The sequence below is a fragment of the Bos grunniens genome, chromosome 4, assembly GCF_055505025.1.
Source record: "Bos grunniens cultivar Pamir isolate PY7600 chromosome 4, Bosgru_T2T1.0, whole genome shotgun sequence".
NCBI classification, from domain to species: domain Eukaryota; kingdom Metazoa; phylum Chordata; class Mammalia; order Artiodactyla; family Bovidae; genus Bos; species Bos grunniens.
In genome coordinates this window covers 48,385,561-48,398,943 of record NC_141168.1, presented here as the reverse complement: position 1 = coordinate 48,398,943, position 13,383 = coordinate 48,385,561, and the positions used below count along the sequence as shown (strand labels likewise).

General features: G+C 38.5%; 1 long non-coding RNA gene across 2 annotated transcripts in view; it reads right to left on the bottom strand.

Moving 5' to 3' along the window:
• LOC147374066 (uncharacterized) overlaps window positions 1-11,903 on the bottom strand; it is a 43,755-nt gene extending 31,852 nt beyond the window's left edge. Inside the window, exon 1 of one of the 2 annotated variants that reach the window (XR_015162390.1) lies at window positions 11,597-11,903. This is a non-coding gene — a long non-coding RNA (uncharacterized LOC147374066). The remainder of the gene's footprint in view (window positions 1-11,596) is intronic. The other variant, XR_015162391.1, reaches the window with a different exon arrangement.
• Window positions 11,904-13,383: the final 1,480 nt, after the last annotated feature.

The window sequence follows — 13,383 nt, the reverse complement described above, 5'->3', positions numbered from 1 at the left end:
TGCGGAATTGCCAGTCTGATACAAGTAAACCAGTACTTCATTGTATTTTCATTTGCATTTACCTAAACACTAGTAAGTTTGAACATCTCCTTGTAAGCATTTCAGACATTTGTCATTCATCTTCCATGAGCTACATATTTACAACATTTGCCCATTTTTCCATTGAGGTTGCTGTATTTTCTTATTGATATTCATTTCTCATCAGTTTTATACATTGCAAATGTATAAAGAGCAGGTTAAACAGAAAGCCTATTCATGTTTCCAAACTGATTCTCCAAATCTGTCCTTTATTAACATTGTCCATAGTTTCCTCCTTAGAACAGAAATCTCTAATTTTTTACTATGATAAATCTTAGGGCTTTTTGCTTTATAAATTATCTTCTGTGTGTTTAAGAAGTCCTTATCCCATCCCTAGGTTATAAAAATGTAATCTATATTATCCTCACAGTTTTATCTTTATATGCAATTAGAGAAATATGGAGTTCAAACATATGGTATTAGTGGAGATCGTTTTATTTTTCTCTGTATAGTAAGCCAGGTTTCCTCACATGATTTATTAAATAATCCATCCTTTTCCTATTGATTTTTGTCCATAATTCTCTTTTATTATTTTATACTCTCCTGTCTATAGTTACTTTTCCTTGTACATTCTGCATCTCAACTTTGCTTTCTGTTTTCTTTGATCAAAGTTGCCGTACCCATTCACTCACTAACTCTTTCAAAGAAAGAGCCCATAATCAATATGTACAACACTCAAGAGTTGCACGTCAAAACAAAAAGAGATGCACTTGGAAACTAACAAGTCAACTCACAAGAACATGAATCAAGGGCTTGATTGCTAACAATACAGTGCTGTATCCAGAGTCACGAGTTCCCCAGCATATTTGTGATTTCCTGTGTTGGAAATTTATTTTCAATGTTCCCTTACTTTCACTGTTCAGAACAAGTCATACTGAGCCCCTGAATAAAGGCCATTTGTAAACATTAAATTTCCATCTCTCTTCTTGGCTGGTCACAGTAGAACATTGTAAAGAGCTTGTCTCCTGAAATCTGCACATTTTTTGAGTTACCACTTAACCATATTTACACAATGTAAATAAACAGTTGACCACTCTGTTCTTCTTCTACCCTTTGGTTACAACAATTTAATGTCACTCAAAGGTGAGGGTAATTATTCTTGGTTCAGTGTTTACACCCTGCTTTGGGCCGCATTAAACAGCTAGTTACTTCTCTGAGGAAAAAAAAATGTTGCTCTGTTTTCCATCTTATGTGATGCTTTGAATTTTGAATAGAACACACTGATTTCACAGTGTTTTGGACAAAGTGTACAGTTTTCTGACAACTGTTTATCAAGCACATTTATCATGCCTACCCAAGGGGGCATTTCAGATCAAGATTGAGCTAATATACGTTAAGTTCCTCCTCCAAGCCACTGCTTTCCAAAGCACTTTCACAATCAAGAATCAGTATATTGACAGGATTGTTTGATGATCAACTTAGTGAAGGTAATTAGCTGAAATCAGTCCAAGTAGGTGAGTCTCATTTATATGTGTTGGTCCCAGTGCCTTTAAACACACATTATCACAGGTAAAATAGGACAAATCTGAGTAAGATCAGTACATTGTAGCAAAGTCAATATTTGGTTGTATTGTACAAATTACTACCAATGGGGAAAACTGGGTATACAAAGTCTCTCTGTATTATTTTTTATTTTACAATTGCATATGGATCATCTAGGTAAAAGTTTTAACTTAATAAAACCCACATTACCTACATGGTTATTAATATAACATTCTTCGTATAATGCTTATTAATACACAGAGATTGGACAGTCCTTCACTTTATGAGCCAGAGTCTATGAAGCTCTGGGTGTTTCCATGTTTAGAAAGGGCTATCCCCCCTCCAGATACCTAGTACTGTCCGAAGCCCCATTCCTTAATTGGCAGCCTCCTGGTGACAAATACATTCCTGGGCATAAACTTAATTAGACAGTATAAGCATTGTCTCAAGATTCAGTTTTCTAGGGTATCAATTTTGCTTTTTCCATTGCTTCTGTTGCCACTTTAAATTCTACAAATGGCACTGCATCCTTCAGTTTTTTTCTAAGCTCTGAAGTCACCCTTTGAGTCTGTATCTCCAGTTTTGTCAACCTTTTTTAAAGTCTTTTATTTAATTACTTAAGTAAATTATTTATTTAGTTTACTTCTTATTTAATCACCTTACTTCATTGCCTATGAGATGATTCCTAGTTTCTCCCTCTGATTTCATTCATTTTCATGTTTAATAGCATGAGGCTTCTTCAAAATTATGTTGTCATCTACCTTTTTGCAAATGCCTAGCATATATTTATGTTTGCCCTTTTTTAATTAATACTTGCTCAAAAGAAGGTCTATAATTAACACCTGCCTCCCCTAAATGGCATTGGTTGACTGTATAGTTTTCTTCTCTTAATTCTGGGCAACCATCCAGTCCCTTTGGTCTTTAAGTTGGAGGGCTAGAGAGGGTTTGTTTGCTTGACCAATTCAGTACACAAAGTAGAATGGACAGAGAGCTAAGACTCTGGACAGTCAAGGTTACTTATTTTTCCCTCTGTTTTTGTTGAACCGTTGTCCAGGATCAGCTCCTGCAAATTTGGAGTGGAGTACCCTGTCATTAGCAAAGGGGCAAAGAGAGGACTGCAGTCTGTCTCAAGATGTCTTCCCCAGTTTGGATTACCAGATCATATTCCTGAGAATTCATTATAGAATAACCCTACAGGCTATGAGTATAATGTTTTGCAAAGTCATATGTGCCTTCTAAGTATGATAACCTTTGCTGATACTTGCCAGCATCTGTGAAAATGAGTAGATTTAGCACTTTATCTCCGATCAAGGACTAGCAAAGTGAAGACAAGATTCATAGAGAAACAAACAAGATCTGCTTGACCAAGCCAATTCTTTGCCACATGCTGTTTCCTCTTCCTAAATGCTTGTCCTAGTGTTTCTTTTTGCTAACCCCCACAGGGCCTTTGGTGATCAGCTTAACTGCCTTTGTCTCAGAGAGGCAGTCACCAGCCATTCCTTGAAATATAAGTTTCTCTTCACTATACTCTATCAGAAGTCTGTTCTTCTTGGAATGTATCACAGTTTTTAACTATATATTTATTTGGGTTTTTTTCTAACATCAGTCTGTCCTAATAGCCTATAAGTTCTATGAAAGTACAGATCTGTCTAATGCCTGTCACAGTGCTAAGTGCTCAGTAAATATTTATGGAATTAATTAACAGACAAGCTAAGGAATGAGATTGCGTTGTGTTTGATTTCTTCTGCAATTGTCTGTTTCTGAGCCCCAAGGAAAACAGATTCTAAGTGCTGTGCAGATGTTGATTATTATTATTACTACTTTATCTGAACTTTTGGAACAAAACCTCCTTTAAAGTTAGGAGCTGTCTATATTTGATAATGTGTTTTGATCCACATATATAAACTTTGTAGATGAAAAACTGTATAGTGAATTACAAACAGCATGGAAGTTATACTAAGAAATTTAGATGCAGATTGATTGAATGTGATTGGGCAACATAAATAACTCAGCTTCAGTTTGTACAACTGCATGGAATATGGACTGCTTGAATCTTTGTTATAAAGTGAAATATATACTAAATGCCTATCACTGGAATAACAAACTGGTTTCATATGTCCAATTCAGACCGACTGATAGTAGTTTCCTGGAGTGTACACTGAAAAGGATTGCGAGGTCTTCTTTAGGTTCAATAAAAAAAAGTGCTATTAATAGCAATGTCTGCCGAGGACAAATTAAAGAAACTGGTAGGAACTATACCCTGTATTTACTAATTGTGAACTTGCAAATGACAGACAATGATTATTAGCTTCCTTCCTTCTTTGCTGCTATAAATTCTAAATAAACCTTAAATAAAGATTACCATAAAATACCTCAAACCCTAAAGTTAAAAAATAATGGCTATTGACGGCTTGTTACATTTGGCCAGAAAGAAAACATAACTTCTAGAACACGGGTAGAAGTACTTAGATTCCGATAATGTGAATTCATAAAAGTCCAGGTACAATTGAAGACAAAGTCCTTGTATCCTAACAACCAGCCTCTCTCCTGCTGTAGGATGGCATGACTATATAACAATCATTAGCAGCCCCATTGTAAGCAGAAGGGCTTTCCAGGTGGCGCAGTGGTAAAGAATCTACCTGCCAATGCAGAAGACATAGGAGATGTGTGTTCAATCTGTGGGTCAGGAAGATCTCCTGGAGCAGGGCATGGCAACCCACTCCAGTATTCTTGCCTGGAGTATCCCATGGATGGAGGAGCCTGGTGGGCTACAGTCTATGGGGCTGCAAAGAGTCTGACAAAACTGAGCACTCATAAATAGTTGTAAGCACCATGAGTCTGGACAAGGGTCTTGCAACAAGTAGCAGAACTCTAGGCTTTAAAAGATTCTGTATTTCTCTGGAGATAACTTGTGTTTTCACAAGTAGGTTAGTATGTAGGACATTTGGACTTGGCACGACCCAAATGTTGGGCTTTCCTATATTGAAAGCATAGCAGTGATCAGCATGGATAAGGTGAGGGGAAAAGATAACATTTGGAAACAAGCATTTGGCACCTGCAACAAAGGGCAGCCTAATATGAATGCTGCTTGAGAGAGTGAAAGTAGAGCATTTGGAGTCACAAAAAAACACAAAATCATTGATATAATGTTCAAAGGTATTCTGAGCGTCCCCAAGGACACAGCATATTACTTTGATTTTTACAATTAATGCAGTGTCTCCAGCTATTCTAAATAAACAGTGTGAAAGAGGAAGACATTTGGTTTTACTTCTTGAATCTTTTTGAGCATCTCCCACAGTTAATTACAGTTAATTACTAAAAAAAAAAAAAAAATTGTATGGTGACTGACTGAATCAGAACAATTATTTGATTGTTTTGTTCTCCCAGCATACACCCAACAGAAGACTCCAAGCAGATTCTGTCACCCTATCCCTGCCATGCTCTGGGAAGCTGTTTGGGCAATTGTACCCTGGATCTTGGCAGCAAGAATTTGACTACCACAACTTAATGCTATTTGTAACACTTTGTTATAATGCCTATGATAAGGAGTGATTTGAGAGAGATTCACCTTCAAAATAAGTTCCTTGTCCCCATTTGACTAATCTATGGGGGAATAAAGTCAAACAGGGCCCACCACCTTCACACCAAATTTAGAAGTAACTGAGTTAGAACCTTTTGTAAATTTCCCAGTTTTAATCCTATGCTCATTCCTTTCTACCTTCTTGCTATAACCAAGTTTAGAAGAGCAGGACTGTCCTGGCTTACAAAGGAGCTACTTTCATTTCTAGTCTCAGGTCTGCTACTGTCTAGACGGTGTCCGGCAAGTCACTTCATCTCTCTGGTTAATGAAAAGGTTAGGACAAGGTGATTTCTAGTGTCCTTTCTAAATAGGACATTCTCTATCCTATAAAGATTGATCCAGGTCTCCTGTTTCCTCCTTAACCTTTTAAGAGAGCCTCATACCTTTCAGGGTATAGTAGTCACATAAGTTTTCTACAGTCTGCAGTCTCAAAAAGGTTACCCTTGAGGCAACCTTGACTAGGTCCCTCAGAAGAAACAACCCTGAAATTTTCTCCTCTGACTCAGTTCCCTAGAATCAAGTCAGCTTTACCCAGAGCCAGAAAAGACAACTCCAGTAATCCACCAAATGTAGTCCATGTCACTTGATCTGCAGTACCATTTCCAATGTCCTCTGGCTTTGTAACCTGTTTAGAGTAGCAATATAATGCTCAAAATTCTCCAAGTCAGGCTTCAACAATACATGAACCATGAATTTCCAGATGTTCAAGCTCGTTTTAGAAAAGGTAGAGGAACCAGAGATCAAATTGCCAACATCTGCTGGATCATTGAAAAAGCAATAGAGTTCCAGAAAAACATCTATTTCTGCTTTATTGACTACACCAAAGCCTTTGACTGTGTGGATAACAATCAACTGTGGAAAATTCTGAAAGTGATGGAAATACCAGACCACCTGACTCGCCTCTTGAGAAACTTGTATGCAGGTCAGGAAGCAACAGTTAGAACAGGACGTGGAAAAACAGAGTGGTCCTGGAAGGGGAAAGAAGTATGTCAAAGCTGTATATTGTCACCCTGCTTATTTAACTTATATGCAGAATACATCATGAGAAATGTTGGGCTGGATGAAGCACAAGCTGGAACCAAGATTGCCGGGAGAAATATCAATAACCTCAGATATACAGAGGACAGCACCCTTATGGCAGAAAGTGAAGAAGAACTAAAGAGCCTCTTGATGAAAGTGAAGGAGGAGAGTGGAAAAGTTGGCTTAAAGCTCAACACTCAGAAAACTAAGATAATGGCATCCGGTCCCATCACTTCATGGCAAATAGATGGGGAAACAGTGGAAACAGTGGTGGACTTTATTTGGGGGGGCTCCAAAATCACTGCAGATGGTGGCTGCAGCCATGAAATTAAAAGACGCTTACTTCTTAGAAGGAAAGTTATGACCAACCCAGACAGTTGGACCTTGCCAATAAAGGTCCATCTAGGCAAGGCTATGGTTTTTCCAGTATTCATGTATGGATGTGAGAGTTGGACAATAAAGAAAGCTAAGTGCTTTTGAACTGTGGTGTTGAAGACTCTTGAGAGTCCCTTGGACTGCAAGGAGATCCAACCAGTCCATTCTAAAGGAGATCAGTCCTGGGTGTTCATTGGAAGAACTGATGTTGAAGCTGAAACTCCAGTACTTTGACCACGTGATGCAAATTGCTGACTCATTTGAAAAGACTGTGATGCTGGGAAGCATTGAGGGCAGGAGGAGAAGGGGATGACAGAGGATGAGATGGTTGGATGCCTTCACTGACTCAATGGACATGAGTTTGAGTAAACTCCGGGAGTTGATGATGGACAGAGAAGCCTGGTGTGCTGCAGTCCATGGGGTTGCAGAGTCAGACATGACTGAGCGACTGAACTGAACTGAACTGTTAGAGTGGACAGCCTTAGTATGAGAAGTGCCCTTGAATTTCTATAATACATAGAGATGTTGTTATGTTAAGGGGACCAGTGTCATTTGGGAGGCCCTTCCTGAGTGTCTTGTTTGATACTATTGGAGAAACACTTGAGGAACTATAGCTGGTATTCTATCTGGCATCAACGAATCCTTCAAGGCAGCAACTTAAATTCCAAACTGTTTGTGATCTTAATGGATTCTTTTTTTCATATACCTAGAAATCATTTAAAGTCTTTCTCAAGTGGAACAGCAGCAATGAGGGATCTTTGTATGGCAAGCTTCAGGGCACTGTGTATGGTCAGGATCACAGGATGCTTTTGTCAAGGCTACTTCCAGATAACCTTGCATCATATGAATTACAGAAAAAGGTTTGTAGACCTAAAACTCTTAACAGATCCCACAGAAATTTTCTATTTTCTTTTGAAAAAATATTGAGAGTACTTCAAGCCCAAGATGGAGACAGAATTTAGTTGTTTGTCACTGGTACTTTGGGGAGGATTTTTTTATTTCAACTTTGGTCCAGTTTTGTGGGCTGTTTAAAATTTGACACCATTCTCATCTCCAGAAAATTGATGAATGCAGAAATGTTTTATCACCCTGTGCACAAATGCCCCACAAGCACATAAGCATTGAATCTCAGCACCTGTTTGCTTCATAAGAAAGCCAATACAACCCCAAGGAGAAGGAGGGAAGTTGCTCTCAGCAATTAACTCCCAATGGCCTAGCCTCCTGGAATAATGGAGACTCTGGTCAGAGTAGCAGCATTTTTATAAGACACATTCTACACATGTGGCTTTAATGTAGAGCAGGTTCCAATGTAATGTGTACTTTGCAGTGTCCTCACCAGCCCAAGGCTGTAGTGGCTGAATCAGCTCCATTGACATCCTGCATGGGTAATAATCACACTTCCAACCTCTGCTGTTGATTGTTTTGGCTTATTCATTTCTCTGTTTTCTTTTTCAGAATCTCTGTAGAGACAACTAGCTAGTGACAAAGGAAAAAAATTATAATCAGGGTCACCATTTTGGAAAGACTCTCTGGTGACATGGTTTTGAACATTGATTATTTCATTGATTTCATGACCTCTACTCCGTGCATACTCAACTACTTCAGTCATGTCCGACTCTTTGCAACCCTATGGACTGTAACCTGCCAGGATCCTATGACCATGGGATTCTCCAGGCAAGAATACTAGAGAGGGTTGCCATGCCCTTCTCCAGAGGAATCCTCCCAACCCAGGGATTGAACCTGTGTCTCCAGTGTCTCCTGCATTGCTGGCAGTTTCTTGATTCACTGAGTGACTTGGGAAGCCTGACCTCTATTCTACTCAACTTTTTTATGTGCTCTTGAACTTATTTTCATCTGTCTATTGGGCATTGACTGGATGCCCCATTGTCACATCAAAATCAAAATTCCCCCTCTTAAACTGACTCTACTCCCCATGCTTATCAACTTGGAGTATGGCTCCATGGCTAGGAAGCTCAGTTGACTCTTCCTTTCTCTTGTCATCACTTTCAACGAATTACTGCATCTGTAGAGTCTATCTCCAAAGTGTCTCATGAGGCTGTTCCACCACCCATTCCTTCTGCTGTTTAGTTAATCCAGATCATCTTAATTCTTACATTTGACATAATCTTCATGCTTCTTAGCTCACCTCTATTCCAGGATGACCTTTTTGAAATGCAGATCAAATCATAGGCTCTGTTGTTAGAAAACCCTCACTGGCTGTCCAATGCTTAGATATTGGTTTTGCTCAACAATATTAATTTCTAGAGTGCTTCCTTGTATCATCTCCCTCTCCCCAAAATTGTTTTATGCCTAGAAGGTGTTCAATAAATACGATGAATTAGCTTGACCTATCCCTCACAAACAAGTGAAAAGAGAGTATTTAGATTCTAAGAAGTTGTTAGTGTAGGTACTGGGTTATAAAGTACCAGAAGGAATGTTTTAAATCTCTTCTCCTACCACATGTCACTGGCCAGCTCTTTTTAGTCAGTTTTCAACCTGGTGAGCCAAGGGCTGTCTGTTCTTATCCTAAAGAAAGTCTCCTGCTGAGAGAGAACAGAAGAAATAGATCTGGAATTGGAGGTTCCAGACTGTGACAATTTAGAAAGCTGTTATTACTGTGTTGCACACAAAAAAAATGCAATTCTGTTGCCTTAAATACTCAACAACAATTAAGTATGGGTTTACTTCTAGATGATTATTTTCTAATGTTAACCTTAAATTGTCCTCCACCCTACTTCTCTTTTTATCTTACTACGTTATTTCCTGTTCTGCCACCCTGCGCTCAAAAAGTATATCTGGAATATTCCAGGTTTGGAATCAACCTACACAATTAAATTAGGAAAGCCATTACACAAACATGGACATTGGAATAAGGGGGTATCAAAAAGAAGGATATACATTTGAAGACATCAGACAAGGGCATCAATAGACATTTTTCCTCCTTTGGAAAAAGAGTATCTCACAAAGTATAGGCTAGCAAAGTCCCACAGCAGTGACTCTGAATCAGAGATTCTTATGCTGCTGGTTTGGGAGTGGATCTTAGGAAGTCAGGGACAGGGTTCAAGTCTCTCCCCAGTCATGGCCATGCTTATTATTAGTTCCTTTGAAAAGTAAAGTGCTAGCTGGTGCTCAGGTTCAGCCTCTGTGAATGTGCACGTGACCAGACCTGACAGGGTCCATTTGCTAATTATACATAGCTACTATTCTATTTCATCAGAACTTGAACTAAAAGACCAAAAGCCAAACTATTAGTCATTTGAGAATATAAATGGAATTTCATGTTCCTATGACTGATTGGTCTTAATTTATGAGAAAAGAGGGACTCTGAGAGGACAAACAACAAGAATCAAATACATATCCTTGCCAGGGCTCATAAAATGAGATGTAATTGGTCTGGGCCTCTGCTGTTCTAGTGCTTTAAGCAATCTTAATATCTTTAAGAAACTAAAAGCTTCTTTTGTAAACCTGTTTGGGCTTAAATGATTATCTCAAGGTCGAAGTCAATGTATTTATATTTCATTTTCCTTTTTACAGACCACACAATGGCACAAGCTCAAGTGCTCACACATGTATAAAATGCCAGATATAAAAGCAGAACACAACATTCTCGAGTATTAGCAGTTAAAGGCAGGTACAGAAGACAAGTGCTCTAACACACGTGTGCTCAGTGAAGTGCACCCAGGCCAAGACATGAGTGTTTCAACTTTCTTATCTTTAATATGAACCCTCTGAAATGTACCACTGAATCATGGTATATATTCATGGACTCACGGCTGAGTACATTTTTGAAGATATAAACTTAATATCACTGCTAAGCAGTGCCATGTGTACCAGAAAACATCAGTACCATATATACATAGCAGTTCAGTTCAGTTCAGTCACTCAGTCGTGTCTGACTCTTTGCGACCCCATAGACTGTAGCACACCAGGCTTCCCTATTCATCACCAACTCCTGGAGCTTACTCAAACTCATGTCCATAGAGTTGGTGATGCCATCCAATCATCTCATCCTCTGTCATCCCTTTCTCTTATATATACATATAATAGAATCACAAACCCACCAACCTCCAGAAAGTACACCCTGAGGAAAGACATGACTTGTGTCCACATCAAATCCATGTCTTCCACCAAAAACACTGGGTACATTCAGACTGTATATGGACACTCCCACCTCTTCAAGACCGTAACAGCTAACTATTTCACCTAAATTCATAGAGGCATAGAAAGTAAAGCAAAATGAAAAGCCAGAGGGACTACTATCAATTGAAAGAGTAAGAGGAAACAACTGAGAAAATAAATAACAAAACAGAAATAAACGATTTACTAGATAAAGAATTCAAAACATTGATAATAAAAAATGTTAGCTGAATTAGGGGGAAAGAACTGATCTAACCACTGAACAATTTTAACAAGGAACTAGAAAATAATTTTTTAAAAGACCCAGTCAAAAGTGAATAATTCAATAGCAGAAATATAAAACACACCAGAAGGAATGAATAGCAGACTGATACAGAAAAACACAACAGTGATCTAGAAGGTAGAATAATGGATATGATTCAATCAGAGCGGCAGAAAGAAAAGCAGTTTTTTTTAAACGAAGCAATTTAAGAGATCTCTGCAATAACATTAAGCGTTCCAATATTTGCATTGTAGGGATTCCAGGAGGGGAAGAGAGAGATAAGAGGATCAAACACACATCTGAGAAACACAGTGATCCAAATCTACAGAAAACAGCAAGAAGAGCTCTAAAAGGGAGCTTTATAGAAATATAAGCTTACTTCAGGAAACAAGAAACAATTTCAAATAACCTAAACTTATACCTAAAGGAACCAGAAAAAAAAGAATAAATAAAAACCCAAAGTTACTGGAAGGGAATAAATCATAAAAATCAGAGAAAACAATAAATGAAATAGAGACTAAAAAATAATAGAAAAGATTAATAAAACTAAGACTTGGCTCTTTGAAAAGATAAAGAAAATTGATAACCTATTGCCTGACTTATAAAGAAAAGATGAGTGGTGAAACAGGACAACTATAACCTGGACCAGAGCTGGGACTGACCTTATGTGAGATGACCTTGGACAGGTCACTGCACCTCTCTGGACTTCAGTTTCCTCCACCATCAAATGAGGTTAAGATGAGGTCTCTAAACTTTTACAAGGTAAAACTGTCACCATCCTCCTTGCTCACCTTCACTTCCTCATGACTCCAAAGAAGTGGAGCACCTTCTTCATCCTAAGACTCTTCCTTCCATTTGAGATTCTGAGTTCACCCTTCCTAGCATTGATCAGGATATCAAAATATTCTTTCTCTTGAATCTTTGATCCCTTTTTTTCCCCATTAATTTCTTCCCTTTTTCTACCAAAAGCCTAACCACCAATTCACTGTTAAAAATTAACCCATGACTTCAATGGTTTCTTCCTCCACAATTCAATTAGTAGATTTCCATGCTCCTTCCTTTGCTGCTAATCCACTTTAAATCACCCCAATTTTCAAGTGATTTGGAAAACATGTATGAGAGATCGGATGGCTCAGTACAAACACAGGAATCATTTTATTTTTAAAAGAGTATGTGCTGCAAATGAATCGCTAACACAACAACGTTACAGTTACAGTAATTGATATATATTTAATAACTTGTTTGAAAGTTATATTTATATTTGTTCCATGAAATTAATCAGAAGCTTTCATGGAAACCTTTATAGAACACATGATTGCTTGAATGCAATTTTTTAATTCAATTTGCCTTTAAGCTAATAGGTTAAAGTTTGTCCAAACAACTACTAATTTATTTTCCTTGGCTTATGGTTTTATTAATTTATGAATGATTTTGTTAGACTAGAAAAATATGAGAAGTCAGTTTTCCTCTTAAAAAGGCTGCTGCTGCTGCTAGACTGAACTTAAAGACCTGTGCCCGTGAAAGATAACAGAAAACCAGTTTTGCAGCTCTCCTTGAAAAAGGAAGTGCAGAGTTTTTACTATCTTTGCCCCCAGATAGCAAATAGAGAAACTCAAGGTTTGTCTCCTCTGCTCCTCCACTAAGTGAACTCACCTCCCAACAACCTCAGGACTGAGGAATAGGCATTGATAAGACAAGCCAAAGGTGGAGCAGTTTTCAAAGTGATTTCAGTACATGCTTTCATTTAATTCTCATCACTCTAGGAAAGCAGAAGGGGCAGATAAGCAATCTCTTTTTTTTATCCTCAGTCTCCTCGTATCATATAAAAGTAATCTTTCTCACCTTCACTCATGAATTCATGCAGCCAAAGCATTTACTGTTCACTTACCATTTGCCAGTAACTGCACTAGACAAAATGTGATCCCCAGGCCAGGAGAAGCAGCAATACCTGAGGACTTGTGAGAAATGCAGATTTTCAGCCCTAACCCATACCTACTGAGCCAGAAACTCTGAGGAGGGCCAGCAATCTGTGGTTTAATAAGCCCTCCATGTGAGGTTCCTTAAAAAACTAAAAGAACTATCCTATGATTCAGCAACCCCACTCCTGGGTATAATTGGAAAAGATATATGTACCTCAATGTTCAGAGAAGCACTGCTTACAATGGGCAAGACATGGAAGCAACCCAAGTACCCATCAACAGATGACTGGATTAATAAGATGTGGTGTGTATATATACATGGGCTTCCCTGGTGGTTCAGCGGTAAATAATCCATCTGCCAAAGTAGTAGATGCAGGTTCGATCCCTGGGTCAGGAAAATCCCCTGGAGAAGGATGGCAATCTACCCCAGTGTTTTTGCCTGGGAAATCTCATGGACAGAGGAGCCTGGTGGGCTACAGTCCGTGAGGGTCACAAAGAGTCAGACATGACTTAGCGACTAAATAGCAACA